Below are 16,373 nucleotides of genomic sequence, written 5' to 3'. Positions count from 1 at the left end.
CCTCTTTCCTTAGTCTCAAAGGTGCTACAAGATCTCTCTACATGCTAGTTCTTTATTATCTTCTTGTAATATTATTATTATTATTATTATTATTATTATTATTATTATTATTATTATTATTATTATTATTATTATTTCCACTTTTCCCCTAAAATTGTATAAAACCACTACCAAGACCCCTCTGTCTTGACTCCTCCACTTTGGCCTTTTTCCTTTTTATTCCTGAACACTTTTCACAGTAAGAAGATGTGAGGGGATCTTTGAAGTAGTACTTCTTTTAGATAGGTGTACAAAACAAAATCATCTAGTGTAATGGAAGCTTCTGACAGGTGCAGTGGTAAATAAATATGTCTCTCATTGCTGCTATCCCATATATGCTGGAGGCTTTAGACTTAATAATAATTATTATTATAAGTTTATTTATATTTCCCGCCTCTCTGAAGATCAAGGCGGGATTATGACAGTAAAATGATACAAGATAATACAAATAATACAAATACTATCAATAAAACACTAATATTAAATTTACCAATTGCTATTAGTTCTCTAAAATCAATTTATCAGTAGTCAGTGATGATAGTCAAGAGTGGAATATTGTCATAGATTTTTATATAGAGTCTGATGGGTAAGCCCACCGGAAGAGATCCGTTTTGAGTGCCTTCTTAAAGGCCTCTAAGGTAGTGATACAATGGAACTGTTACGGTAGGACATTCCATAATTTTGGAATTGCTGCTGTAAACACCCTGTGCCAAACCAACACTAAACCAACTTTTCTTTGAAGGCTGCCTTAATCCTTCTTGAGTCAGGCCTGATTCCAGGTTTTGGTTGTGATTTATTTATACTGACAGCATTTATATCACTGTACAACAATAAAGGCCCCAAGTAGCATAGGTATCAGTACTTTGTCTTACCCACTTAGTATTGGGGTCATCATTTATCCCTTCTGCTCCTTGTGTATTTTACTGAACACAGGGACAGATGGATGAGTTTACCATTGCTTACCTACAGAAAGTCTATTTTTAAGTCTCACAAAAGGAGAGTTCAAGGTAACCCCAAACAGTGGAAAATCTTATGATAGTAGCCTAGGAAGCAAGAAGAACATGCACCAGTCATGCTTACAAAAGAAAGCTACTCATTCCTGCACAGCAAATGCAGGGGGGGGGGGGTCTGTTGTGAGTACAAGTGATATTCATTTTGTCCATTCACACTATTAATCAACTCAAATATGGGATCCCATAAAGAGCAGACTTTTCACACCCTAAATATGGGATCCCATAAAGGGCAAGCTTTTCACACCTTAAATATGAGATCCCATAAAGGGCAGGCTTTTCACACCCTAAATATGGGATCCCATAAAGTGCAGGCTTTTCACACCCTAAATATGGGACAGGCTTGCTGGCCTCTAAATACAAAATTTTCTGTACAAAATGGGATGCCTGGTCAATCTAATTTGTGAACATGATGCTCCAGGTATTGTTAGACTCCATTTCCCATCATCCCATGTTAGTCTGGATGACCATGGGGGATCATGAGATTAGTAGTTCATCAACATTTGGAGGGCCTTAGGTACAGCCTGATATAAAGGAATGTCTTGTGGTTAACTCAAATAAATCTATATGTTAGGGATGATAGATGAACAATTTGGAGGTGGGACAGAAATGAGAGAATGATTTACTATATGATAGCAGCAGCTAGAGTATTATTGGCCCCAAAATGGAAAGAGTGTGAAATACCAAAAATAGAAGACTGGTTATTAAAGTTATTAGAAATAATAATAATAATAATAATAATAATAATAATAATAATAATAATAATTTGTATTTTCCCGCCTCTCCCAGGTGAATCGAGGTGGGATTACAACCTAATAGTAACAATAAACTACTAGAATAAAATATATACTGTAATTTCAAACATTAAAACAGTTAAAAACAATGCAGTCACTTTTATGTTCTGATCCTGGATAGCAGAGTGAATGTTACAGAAGATTGGGTGGATAGGCTTGCCAGAAGAGATCCATCTTAATTGCTCTCTTGAAACCCTCCAAAGAAGTAATAAGACAGATCTCTTCCGGGAGGTTGTTCCATAGTTTAGGAGCCACTGAAGTAAAGGTTCTTTGGGAGGTTGAGACCAATCTGGTTGGATGTGCTTCCAGCAGATTTTTCCCGAAGGTTCTGAGAGTGCGGGGCGGATTATACAGGGAGAGGCATTCCTTTAAGTAACTCAGGCCCGAGCCATGTAGGGCTTTATAGGTGATAAACAACACCTTGTATTGCGCCCAGAAGCTAATAGGTAGCCAATGAAGATCTTTCAAAATAGGTGTTATATGGTCAAATTTCGAACAACCAGTGACCAATCTGGCTGCCGCGTTTTGTACTAATTGAAGCTTCCGAACCTGGTACAAGAGTAGCCCCATGTAGAGTACATTACAGAAATCAAGGCAAGAGATTACCAGTGCAAGTACCACTGCTTCAAGGTCCTTTCAGTCCAGGTAGGGACTCAGTTGGAGTATCAACCGAAGTTGGTACCAAGCACTCCTGGCTGTCGCATCTACTTGAGATGACAATTGTAGCGATGAGTCCAGGAGTACTCCCAAACTACGAACTTCATCCTTTAGGGGAAGTGTGACCCTGTCCAGGACAGGATGACTAATTTCCTTCCCAGGACCTAGGGAACCTATCGCTAGTACCTCTGTTTTCTCGGGATTCAACCTGAGCTTGTTTTCCCTCATCCAGCACATTACTAACCCCAGACAGGTGTCCAGAGGAGAGATGCCATCCCTAGTCACTGCAGCTGTCAGAGACATATAGAAATAAATCTGGGTGTCATCAGTGTACTGATAACACCGCGCTCCATGTCTCCGGATGATCTCTCCCAGCAGCTTCATGTAAATGTTAAATAGCATGAGGGATAGAATGGCGCCCTGAGGAACCCAGATGTCAGGTCTCTCTTAGAAGAGCAACTATCCCCCAGCCTCACCATCTGTAATCTGACCAAGAGGTAGGACCAGAACCACTGGAGCGCAGTGCCCCCGATGGCTAACTCCCCCAGGTGTTCCAGAAGGATACCTTGGTCTATGGTACTGAAGGCTGCTGAGATGTCCAAGAGCACCAACAGGGTCACACTTCCCCTGTCTATACCCAAACAGAGATCATCGACCAAGGCAACCATGGCCGCCACAACTCCGTATCCCACTCTAAAGCCAGTTCGATATGGGTCCAGATAATTGGCTTCATCCAAGACAGCCTGGAGCTGGAGGGCGACTGCCCTCTCGATCACTTTGCCCAAGAATGGTAAAAGGGAGACCAGTCTATAGTTATTTCTCACCAGGGGATCTAGGGAGGGTTTCTTCAAAAGCGGTTTTACTATCGCTTGTTTTAATTTAGATGGAAATATTCCCTCCCAGAAGGGTGCATTTATTATAAGTTGTAGTGATGTTTTTATTGCATCCCTTTCCTGGACGGTCAACCATGATGGACAAGGATCGAGGGGGCACGTCGTCCTCCTTACACTTCCAAGGAGCTTGTCCACTTCATCGTTATTTACAAACTCAAAGTGATCCAGTTTAATAGGGTCCACAGAGTCACTGGATACCTCTCTTATTGTTTCTGTTATAATGCCGGCATCAAGATCAGCCCTCATCCGAGAGATTTTATCTGCGAAGAAGTCTTTAAAAGCATCACAGCAGGCCTTCGTTGATTCTAGTAAAGGATTCAGGGTGAGAGGCAGCTGAGTTAACTCTTTAACCACCCTGAACAGCTCTGCTGGACGAGACTCTAAAGATGTGTAGGATAGAAAGAATTCTTTGCTACATCTATTGCCGTGGTGGAATTAGACAAACTGACATGTCTTATGCAAAGCAAAACTTTGGGGAAGTATGTGACGGAATGGGAACTGATATTGAAATATATAAGTGATCATGCCATATATTGATAAAATTGGATATATGGTTTAATCATTAAATTTGATGTGCATATATATATATATATATAATTAGGATAATAAGTATAAACCCTTTCTTTTTGTAGAATTAGAATGTTTTTTTTTCTCTCTTTTTGCATGTGCAAAGATAAGAACAGTTTGATTAAGAAACAATGGAATATTAACATGGAATTCTTCTTGTCTAGGAAGTTAGGTATAAGAATATATGGTAAAAAAGTATGCACCTATCAATGATATTAAGTATAGAAGTTAGGAGTAGACATAATAGACTTGTACAAGGACTTTTGTATGAGATATGTGTAAGAATAAGTGTATCTTTTCTTTTTATGTATAGGTATGAATATAATTTTATTTGTTTGTATACTTGTTTGTTTGTTTTCCTTTGCATGTTGTGTTTTATGTTTAAATAAAAATTAAAAAATAAATCTATTAATAGAGAAAAACAGCACTTATGAAATGTTATCCAAACAGTTTATTGATGGGTTAATTGGTGAGATTTTCTTTTTATAAATGAAAGCAAAAGCTGTTTGATCGTAAACCTTAATTTCAAGTAATTAGTGCAATGATTTAGTTAGACATTTTTATATCAAATGTCAAGTGATGTTTTTTTAAAAAATGTTTACACTCGGTAGATTCATCTTTCATGAAGAATGATGCCCTCTTGGTAAATTAAGATTGCAGGAACATTTTGCAAGAACTTCAGTTAAGATTTCTTCTCTGTGGAGGCAGGGCTGATTCAAATAGCAGATAAAATGCCTGAGAGATAATTATAAGGAAATTGCACTTTCTACGCTGAAAAAGGCTAATTTTGGCTAAAACCAAGAGGTTACTGTTCAGTTCAATGCAAAAAGCTAACTCAGAAGAAAAGGTAGTATCAAAACTAACCTGAAGCCTTGGAGTCTAGTGTTTGTCAGATTATAGGAAAGTTTTCCACATTTTCAAAATACAGTGTATTATAGGAAGCCCCTTCCATCTGAGACAGGGCAGGAATCATGGAGCCTCTGGAAGTTTTTGAATTGCAACTCCCAGTAGCTCTACCAAAAATATCCAGCAAAAAGGAATGCTCTGATTTGAAGTCCAACATTATTTGGAAGACCTCATTCTCACACTGTTTACAACCGACCCAGTAAAAATGCAAATATTTAAAATGATTCCCTTCTGGCAAACAGATACTAGAATAGAAAGTAAAGCAGCAATGGCAAACCACAAATTCTCCCTAAAATAAAATACCAGTACAATATTGCTTTCTGGTGCAGCAACGTCAAATAACAGAAAGAACATATAATAAACGTTGTGGGATTCTAAAAACCTGTCATGAACTGTAGAAACTATTGCTTTGTGGATTCAACATACAATCAGCAAACAGGTAACAGTTCTGGGAAGCTGAATATAATGTCAAAAAGGCCCTTTATTCTGCCAACTTTTTCTTTAACATCCACTGGATTAAAAAAAAAAAACAGACAAACCAGTTGATCCCCTAAATGTGACTTTTTTCCCATTCAGAAACATCGTCCAAAGAGAGAAGTCCTAGATGCAGAATGGAAGAAGTGATATGCCAAAAGCTATGATCACAGGGGCTGATTCTGCCAAAAATATGAAATCCTAGATGTGTCTGTTTAGAAAGAGATCTTACTGAGAGTCCAGTGGAACTTATTCCCATAGAAATGTGCACAGGACTGCAGCATTATATTGTAAATTTTTACCAAAAAATCTAAAGCAACATTGCCCAACCTAGCACCCTCCAGATATGCTGAACTACAACTTCCATCCCTTCCAAATAGCATGATCATGATGCCCATGGTAAGCATATCAAACTTTTGAAAAAAGTGGATCTCAATTGGATTCATCCTTAACCTTATCTTCTAATATTTCTATTAATTCCATTATTTCTATAACATCATATAATTAATAATTAGGATCTAATTAGTGTATTTATACAAAACAAACTGGGGAGACAAAGGGTTACTGTATAAGAGATTAATGGAATTCGGTTGACTTGTTTATGTAAGCTTTGTTTGTTTTTTATTGTTTCTATTTTGCCTGTGTGTTCTCTCTTTTTTCTTCTTTTTTTTTTTTGTTTATTTAGATTATAAGATTAAGAGAAAAGAAAAAAAGTATTAGGGAGTAAAGCAACAGAATATAGATTGTGATATGGCTAAGTACATTAAAAGAATGTACTCTCAAAAGCTGAGGCATTTATAAAAGGCACTTATAAGAGCTTCAAAGCAAAGGAAAACATGCAAAAGATTCACAAAGGGTGGGGGAAGTTTAGTTTATTGTAAGATGTCTGTATATTTTAATAAATTTGAATAAAGATTTTTTTAAAAAAAAGATGGATCCAGCTGATGCCAGTAATTACCATCCAATAAATTTCACTGGTGATGCTTACCAGTAGCATCACTGGGAAGTGCAGGGGGTACGGCCCACACCGGGTGACACCCCAGATGGAGGGTGACACCCGGTCATCTCCCTGCCTCCCGCAGGTATTGTTTGGGCCTGTTCTTTTGCCTACGGCTGCTCCCGGGTCACGCCTGCTCTCCCCCAGCCTGTGGGAAGTGGCTGCAGCCCGCTAGGGTGCAGATGTGGCCCTTACAGGCATGCTTTCAGCCCCGGATGTCCAGAAACCACACCGGAAGTCTGGGGCTGCCCACCCCAGAATTCCCGCCCTCTGCACTGGGTGTCACCCATTGTGGGCATGCCACTGATGCTTCCAATCAATTCAAGTAGGTATACCAGTGTTGATTCAAGTAGGTATACCAGCAGTGATCAAACTTTTTCTCCCTGGGCCCCTTTTACATGTTAATGTTGGGCAGCCCTCTCAACATAGTACAATGGGGCCTCAGTATCCATGAGAGTTTGGTTTCAGTGCTCCCATAGATACAAAAAAAGTGGATGCTAAAGTCAGTTCTTATTTAAATTTACTTATAAATGACAGCAGCCAGGCTGACAAACAGTCTCAGGGCCGTGAGGGTGGCTGTGGAGCAAGGCCTGACCGCCAGGGCAGCATTCTTCCGGCTTCTGCTGTGATTTGACACAACGGCCTTTTGCTTTGGGAGTTAAGAGGAGGAAGAATTCCTGGATTCCTCCTGTACCCCACTCCTGAAGCTGGTGTGACTCTTGTGTGCCATGGGAGAAAACGGGTAAAAAAATAGTGCTGGCTTAAAATCCCTTTTCCTCACAATGCCCCATACAGCTCTGCATTTCCTATGGGGGAAGCTTTGCCCTCAGTCCTCCTCAATTTCTGAGACTTCTCTGTCAATTTCCTTGGGCTAACTAGACTTTAAGCCACCTTTATTTTTGTCTTCCTACACATAGCATGGTTGCTGCTCCTCACCCCAACTCATGAATCAGGAGGAATGGGGGAACCATGCACAAACTAGCCCCAGACTCCCCATCACACCCTTCCTTCTCTTCCTCTCTCACTCCTTGCCATGCAGTCTGATGCTGAAGAGGATGTTTAAAAAGCCTTCCAATCAGTTCCCCTCTTTGGATGGTGAGGTAATCAGCACCTGAGGTTGGTGCGCCCCTTGAGAAACTGTTGCGCCCCCTCCCAGGAGGGCATAGGTCTCTGTTTGAGTATCTAGGTGGTATACAATTTGGAATAAAGAACTGAATCTTAATGATCATTGTTGAACAACATGTCTTAAGGGAAGATCACACCCAGCATGCATTATAAACCAGTATGCCCAGCTGCCCCACAGAGATTGGCACTTGGTCAACTTCATGGCTGCTTTTGGTAGCATCAGTCAAAGAAAGGCTTCAGTATATATTGTGGCACAGTAGCAATCCTACTGTGTCGTCTCAGCAGTAAGCTGATCAAATCCAAGGACACTTTCACCCAGGTGAGTATTACAGGATTGCATCCCAACAGAGAAAGAACTTCTTTTCTTTTTGATTAAACATCTAGGCTTACAAAGCTCCAGATTCAGGTTGCTAACCAAAAACCTTACTGCCAGGTGTGGACAAGTCAAGGTTGTTTACTGGGTCCCTTATTTTCCATCTGAAGAATTTGAACCTTGGATTTCAACAAGCAGTATATTTTCTGGTGTCATTATGTCTTATGAATTCCATATTTTATGACATACTGATGCCACAGTCTTATTATCTACCATGCAAATAAGATTGGCACGGCTGCTTAGAGTTTATGGAACCACTTGTCAGAAAGAACAGTTGAAGGTTAAGCACAGGAAGGCTCCAGCTGTGATCCTTGAAAGCTGGTCTTCTTGTCATAAGCAGTCCCTTGACAGACAGAGCACTGAACAAGATTTTAAAAATATATATTATTTGGAAGCCTGGTTTTCAGAGAGAAACATTCACAGAATTTTTATCCCACTGAAACTAGGCTGAAACCCTCTAAAGCAGCTTGTGTGGACTTCTTGAAGTTTAACGTTTGAAGGTGAAAATCACTAAAAGATTTTTGGATGAAGTGCCCCCCACAGGTGATATATGTTCTTGAAGCATGAAAAACAGCACAGAATGGAGGTGAAACAGGCTTTGTAGCTTTCAAACATAAAAGCATTTTCTTGCCATTATTATGCTGTACCATTTTGAATTTGAACCAAGTTTGAAATAAACTAATACAGATAGACTGATCATGTTTTTTTTAAAAAGGGACACATTTGAAAACTTCTGTAGCTTTAACAATTTAACATAGGCAGATCAAGAGTCAATAATTTTGAGGAGTTACTTTACTGTTGCAGCGGAGTTTAAATTTTCCTATCCTTTGTTTCTGTCCGCACATGCTCAAGAGAGGCATAGATTTGCCAGTGTTGAGATTCCTCCAAACAAATAACTGAACTACAGCAGAGGCAATATCTATACATAATGTAGGCCTGTGACTCCAACACCTGTCACTTTTTCTTCCTCTATATGATTTTTAACATCTTTTACCTGATGAAGAAGCCAGTGGAGCTTTGAAAGCTTGCATTATGCGTTTTGTGCATTTTGGCTGACCAATAAAGGCATCACCCTTTTATGGAGTTTGGATTTTGTTTATTTTGCTGTATGGCCAGCCTGAATAATTACTGGAACAGTGCATATGGACTGAACAGTCATGCTGGTTTCTAAGTGCCAGTGCTGGGCAATCTAGGGAGAGTATATACTAGGTGTTGGTGCACTTGTGTGACCTGAAGTGCACACTGCTGAAGGTTTGTGCCTGGAACACACACCACAGAAGTCACTAAAGTTCAGTGGAGGCTGGAGAACTCCTTCTCCCACATACAGAAGTTGCAGACACGACAGCACACTGAGTTCTCTCAAGGAGGCTTTTAATCGTAGTTTCACTGTTCACAAAATCTTACTCTCATTGACAGAATGCTTCACCAATACTATATACACCACACCACCACACTGAGTATTGAAACCAGTGTTGCCAATCACCCTCACAGGGAATCCCCTGATTGGCTCTCCAGAATGCCTCCAAATTCCCCAGAAGCGGGTGGGACGTCTGGGTCAGGGGCTGCTGCAAGGCACTATGGGAAGGCAAAAGGAGTCGGGACCTCCGGGATAGGATGTATTTTCAGCCATTTGGGGGGGGGGTATTTTCGAGCCATTTTTGGGGGGTTGGATGGGAAGGGTTGATTCCATGGAATTTACCCTTAAATTTCTCATGCACGGAAATCAAACAGAAAGCTTTTAAATTACCAATAAACCGGGGAATTCCCTGGAAATTGGCAACACTGATTGAAGCTCCTCCTTTATATACATGTCCAGTGCTGGAGCTTCTAGCCCAATCCTTTACTGATGTGTAACACTTATTTCCTGCCTCCCCCATGTGGCATGACTTTGCAGCTTTGCCACCTGGTGCCTTCCTGTCCCCACTGTGTATCATCAGCTTCTTATGACACAGCAGTCTTCAAATGCTGACTCTTAATGGCTTCTGCTTGAACCAGAGTAACCTCTCAACTTTGTCCCATATTGTTACATCTGGAATATTTTCCATGGATGCTGCCATCCTGACACTAGGTTGTGTCCACACTGCACAGTTATACCATTTTGATACCATTTAATTGCAGTGACTCCATTCAGTGGAGTCCTGGGATCTGTAGTTTGGTGAGGTACTTAGATTTCTGTGCCCGAGAGAGTGCTAATGCTGCAGTTGCCAGGGATGGGTGTCATTTTCTAGCAAAGAATTCTAGATCTCCTTCACCAAATTACAACATGCTGTAGGATGGACATCATGACAGCTAAAGTGTCATCAAACTGTAATAATTTTGTAATATAGATTAGCTCATCTCCAGAAAAAATCCTAGACTGCTTAAGGCTCTGCTTGAACAATAAAAGAGGCTGGGATGCAAGCAGTAAAGCTGCCCTGTTCTAAAATTGTGAACTGTGATATAAGTAAGGATAATTGATTTAATTAAGATTTACTTCCAAACAAGCGTGCCTAGTGCTGCAAAGCAGCTCAGTCATGGCATGATATATTTGGATCCTTTTACTTTGCCTATGCCACCTTCCCTCCATCCCACTGCCTCACTCACCTTCAAGTGCAAATCACCATGAATGAGGAGACTTTTAAAATTCCACAGATCTAATTTTACTAGAAAGTCTACATCTAGCCAATGGACATTTTTACTGACCTACACTCCAATTATGATAGCAATTTGTGACACACCACTGGACTGAAGGCAGAGTACAAGAGACACAAAGTGCCCTCTTCTATTCCAGGATATTCCTGTATAAAGCTTCTCTTCCTGACAGTAATTCCTACTCACCGCAAGAAATTAAACAAGGCTGTTTTCATGCCTATATGGCTGGTTCCCAATGCTCTGCAGTTCAATATCTTCTGCACATTCAAAAGAGGGAAAAGGAATATAAACACAGGGCAGCTCTCATGCTAATCTCGGTGCCAAATCCCAGGTAAAAGTACCAATGGAAACACTAACTTGGCACCAGTCATAATTGGGATGAGCTCTTGCCAGACTGCTTAGATAATTCAAATGAAAATTTGAGCAACAGAAAGCAATTTTCACTATTAGATAACTATCAAAACAACAAATCTCCAGGGTCTACAGCTATTCTTCTAGCCAGCTGCGCTTACAGTACCTTGGTGCCAATAGAATCAAAAGCTTTCCACTACTTCTGTACCTCTAAAACTGTAATTTTCCCCACAGAATATTTTACTTATACCTCTAGGTTCTTTATTGTAGCCAAGTGATTTACAAGAATGTTTTCTATTTTTTTTACTGCCCAAACAGATGCCTATTATATTGTTTTTCTTCTTCCTGGCATATTCTGAATTGTTTATACTTCGTAAACACTCTTTTGCCATCTCCCTCAAAAAGACACACTACTGAATTGGCAGGGGAATGCTGTAATACATTTTGTTTCACTAACGAAGTACAGTGCAAATGGTCATGTCAATAAGAACATAAAACACAAGTCTGCCTTGTTAGATCAGACCAAAAGGTCTAGCAGCAACAAGCCAAAGACCACAAGAGGCTCACAACGGAGAGGATGGAGACAACCATCACTTGTTGCTCATTTCCCCATCCTCCACTCAGAGGTACATTGGCATCTCTATCATTTTATTTCTCTGATGGTTAATAGCCAGTGATAGGTATCACTGCTGCTAATCTGACTAAAAGTTTTAAAAAGTCATGCAAATTAATAGACTTTATTTTTCTGAGACTGAATTCTCTATGCTAATGTAAAATGGAATAAAGGGTGGTGGGTCTCTTCCCCACCCTACCCACAAATCCTGTTTCACTGTACCTACAATGCCTGCTACTTTCTTATATGAAACATCCAATTCGATTGAAATATTTTTCACCTAATTATCTGCAGATATTTCTCATTTTTTTATGACAGCTTGATGTACCACCTTTCAACCAATGAACCTAAGACAGCATATATAGCTCTGTTCCTCATTTATTCTTGCAACAGCCCTGTCAGGCAGACTGAGTTTCATGGTTCAGGGGGAGGAAAACTTGAATCATCCAAGTTTCAGTTCATCATTCTAATCACTTACATGCACATATTTGGGGAACAGGACAAGAATCATGGATTTATTTTGCTTTGGTAGATTCATTGTTAAATGAATTGTTATCCATCATCTGCCCAAATAACAATAAATATGTCTGTGAAATGAGTCTTTCATAACAGACTATGTCTACCATTTTGCAAATCAGTATGTCCCCCACAGCAGCTATTTTGTGAAAGTGTGCACTGCAGTCTTTCAATATGCCACATGTGCTAATTGACTTGGGAAAAATAATTTACAACACAGGCACTTGACAGACTATTGTCACCAATCAGTTCATTCTTCCTGAGGCCAGCCCTGCCTGCAGGGAGAGGTAGTTTCCTCATGTGGCAGTTGTTGAGTACCATAAAAGGGGAGCAAATGGTTAATTATTTAATTTGCTTGTACTCAGTTGTATTTTTACTGGCAGGAAATGGGAAAGGGAGTTTTGATGTTATCTGCCTGCCATATCGAAACAACTTGGCTAGCTTTAGGTTCTATATACCTTAACCCAGGGGTTGGGAACCTTGATTCCATCCTAGTTAGCAAAATGTCTTGGGCCACTCAATCTTTAAAGCTCATTTGCTCCCTTGCTTGTTCTTCAGTTCATGGGACAAAAAAAGAAGGCATATGCCCCTCCCTTCTCATAAGCACACAACCTAACATACACAGCACATAAGCACTGAACATTTTATGCAGAGACCATGCACTCAGAGATACAGTCACAAGAGTTTATCAATCTATTTTTCTTGTTGCTTTTCTTTTGCAAGGATATGGTGGGGGCTCAGGAGTTACAAAAATCAGGATCATAAGAAGCCACTCTATATCACTGACTTATCTATCATGAACACTGAACAACATACACCCATGATTTCAGAAAGATGTCCTTGCTATCCCCATGTGAAGACGCCTGGAATGCCATCCAAAGCATCTACTCCATCACTGAACTACACTGTGCAAGTTGGGTTTCCATTCATAGGGACGCACAACACTTGCTTCATGATTGTTGTCTATGGAGAGAAGAGGAATAACATCTGTCTCTCTATGTGTGTCACCTGTGGACTTACAATGACCCCATTAATTTCATAGAGATTTTTAGGCAAGTTGCCTCCTCTAAAATATAGCCTACAGTACCTGATATTCATTGGTGGTCTCCCACCCAAGTACTAAACCCAGGCTGACCTTGCTTAGCTTCCAAGATCAGAAAGGATCTGGTGCCTTTAGGTTATATAGCCCATTGCAGTTGTACATTACCTAAACAAAATAATCTCAAAGAAAAAACTATGAATTTCACTCCCATTTGACTGAATACAATGCAAACCACCAAATGATTTTCCTATGAATAGATATTGCAACAGAACTATGTTGCCTCTGACAGTTATAAACCAACTTGTTTCAACTGTTCCACGATTCAAGACTGGAACACAGGCCCAGTAATACTGTAGACTTGGTTTGTTTTCACTGTCTCTCTAGCTTAGTGTTTTAGACTAGGACGAAATACATTTTCAAAGGAATTATAGTCAGTCTTCCTCATTATTATTATTTTTCTTTCATTAGCCCCACTTCGTATAATTCCATTTTGGTGGCCAGACATACTGATCTATGCTTCTTTAACGTGATGGGCATAGCTGGTGCGACTGGCTTACCTGTCTCCCTTTTCCCCTCTGTTTTGGTGTTCAATACTGAGCCAGTGTAGTAAAGTGGTTGGAGCACTGGACTATGCCCAGAGTTTGTACCCTTGCTCAGCCATGGAAACCCACTGGATGACCATGGGCATGTCACACACTCTCAGCCTCAGAGGAAAGCAAAGGCAACCCCCCTCTGCACAAATTCTTCCAAGAAAATCCCATCATAGGTTTGCCTTAGGGTCTCCATAAGTCAGAAACAACAGTACTTGAAGGCACAGAACACCATATACACACTCCCTTTTGCTCATGCAGAAAACTATCCATGATGATCTAAGGACTTTGGGGACAGAAGAAAGAAGGACAATTTATTCCACTTTGTGGTGTCAAAACATCATTTATTTCTGTGACTGACTATACTCCTTAGTAGTTTAAATACCAAGACCACAGAATTGTTTATGATTACTTGTCACTAGATGGTGGTTCAGCTTTTAAGGTGGACAGTATGAGCTGCAGGATTTTGAAGGACCTCAGGCAAAAAATCCAACATTTCTTATACTTGTCAAAAATGGATCATCTTCAAAAAGCTCTGGCTATAGAGCAACAGTATCCAACATCAATTCCAAATATTTTATCTGTGTGATAAGCCCACTTTTACTGTCACTTTCATAAACACATTTATCCAGACCCAAAAAGGTCAATACCAGAGTGTGGGAACAGGTAGAAATCATAAAGGCCACAGCACTATGCACACTCTGGTATACTTAAGTTCCACTGACCTGAGTGGAGCACAATTGTGCATAATGTCCGCTTTAAAAAATAAAACAGTACTACTCTGTGTGAGACCTCATTTTTAAGGGCAATTGACTGAAATCTAACTTTCAGTGCTGATTGGACTAGTCATTTGGTAGACTGAATCAATGAAAGATACACGTTAACTTGCCAAATTTCCATTAATTCATTGGGTCTGCTCTAGTTGAAAATAACTTCCAGATGTAGGCCATTAAGTGTTAATGAGGAACAATAGCAACAAACAAACAGCAACAATATAAACAGATCAATGTTAGATCTGACTCCAGCCCTCTTTAGTCCAATTCACTGTTTGCACTGTGGTCAATCAGTTGCCTACAGAAAACCTACCAAACAGTGGCATAACTGAGTGTGTGTTGTGGTATGGCCCGCACCGGGTGACATCCCAGAAGGGGGGTGACACCCCAGAAAGGAGATGACACCTGATCAGGCTGTCCTCCCACTGAAGGGAAGGTGTGAGCACTCCCAGCCCCAATTACCCATGGCAAAAGCAATTTCCTCATGAAGAGGCCGCTGCTGCTGCAAGAAAGAAGAAACTGCCACCACCGTGTGGAATCGGGGCTGGGCACACTCGGTTTTCTCCCTCCCCGCAGCAGCAGAGGCTTCCTCATGAGTACACCTGGTCCCAATTCCCTGTGGCGGCAGTGATTTCCTTATGAGGAGGCTGCTGCCACTACAAGAAGAGACAAGCCTGAGCATGCTGGCCCTGATTCCCTGCAGAAGCAGAATTTTCTCCCTCCTCATGGTGGCATCACTATGGGGAATTGAGGCCATGCGCACTCATGATTATGCCTCTGCCATTGGGAGGAGGGAGGAGGCTGAGTGCTCCCAGGTCCAATTCCCTGTAGTAGCAGCAGTTTCCTCACAAGGGGGCCACTGTACCACAAGGAAGAAAGGGTAAGTGTGGCCTTATCCCCATCTCCTGGTAGTCCCAGGGGCAGAACACCACTGCTACCAGGAGAACATGAATGTGATTTATGTTAATTGTATGTCTTGGAGTGCCAGAAGCAAGGTTTAGGAAAGCTTTGGTTCCTGGATGTCATGGTGCATTTTACAGCTGTGTAAACCCACAATACAGTGGTCATTGAAGATAAAATGTGGGACACAAGATTGGAAGACAGACATTTAAGGCTAATGAAGGATGTATAAGGAAAGATACGACAACACATGTACTGGAAATCTCCCCTGCACCCCTAAAAAATATACGGTGGGTCCTTGGTATCCACTGGGGTTCGGTTCCACAGCCCTCTTAGATACCAAAATCCATGGATAACCAAGCCCCATTAAATACAATGTCATAGTAAAATGGTGTCAAAATCAAGGTTTGCTTCTTGGAATTTTTATATTTTAAAAAATATTTTCAAGCCATAAATGGTTGAATCTGTGAATTCAGAGAGCTGATTGTACTTCACAACTGAGAGTTTATTTCTTGGCATCTCTCTGACTAAGAAATAATACAGAACATAACAGTAAAAAAAACATTTTTGAAATGTTTTATGTTAGAAGACTTAGAAATTTCTATTTCATAAGCATCTAAAATCAACAAAACAGTGACACCTTTATGTTTCAAGCTTTTGAAGCTTCACTGACTTCCTTATCAGGCAAAGGTGTGAAATATCAAACAAGACTATGTTAGTCACAGCCTGCAAAGATATCCCTCCACAGCATTCCAACACAGAACAACACAACAACTTGACAAAATGCAGGCCTGTTACTAACATTGTCATTTTTAAAAAAAAAAAAATCTCCTGTAAGACTTTAGAAATAATGTAGTTTGAAACCATTTTAAATGCTCTAGTTCAATCCTATGGAATCATGGGATCTGTTGTTTTATGGGGTCTTCAGCTGCCACAGCATATGGGTGCCTCACAAAACTACGAATCCCAGGATTCTGTAAGATGGAACCATGACAGTTAAAGTGCTGTGAAACTGTATTATTTCTACAGTGTAGATGCACCCTTAGTCAGCTGACCTACACCTTCCCAAATCCTGTCTAAAATAGAAAGCTATTGATGCATCCAGCATGGTCAGAGGATAAA

The 16,373-nt window shown here is 40.4% G+C and overlaps 1 protein-coding gene across 2 annotated transcripts in view; it reads right to left on the bottom strand.

Annotated features, from left to right (window-relative positions):
• The window catches only part of KCNT2 (potassium sodium-activated channel subfamily T member 2), a 281,538-nt gene that overhangs the window by 249,102 nt on the left and 16,063 nt on the right, over positions 1–16,373 (bottom strand). The gene's annotated exons all lie outside the window — the stretch shown is intronic.

The sequence above is a fragment of the Sceloporus undulatus genome, chromosome 4, assembly GCF_019175285.1.
Source record: "Sceloporus undulatus isolate JIND9_A2432 ecotype Alabama chromosome 4, SceUnd_v1.1, whole genome shotgun sequence".
Taxonomy (NCBI): domain Eukaryota; kingdom Metazoa; phylum Chordata; class Lepidosauria; order Squamata; family Phrynosomatidae; genus Sceloporus; species Sceloporus undulatus.
This window is presented reverse-complemented; position numbering and strand designations above follow the sequence as displayed.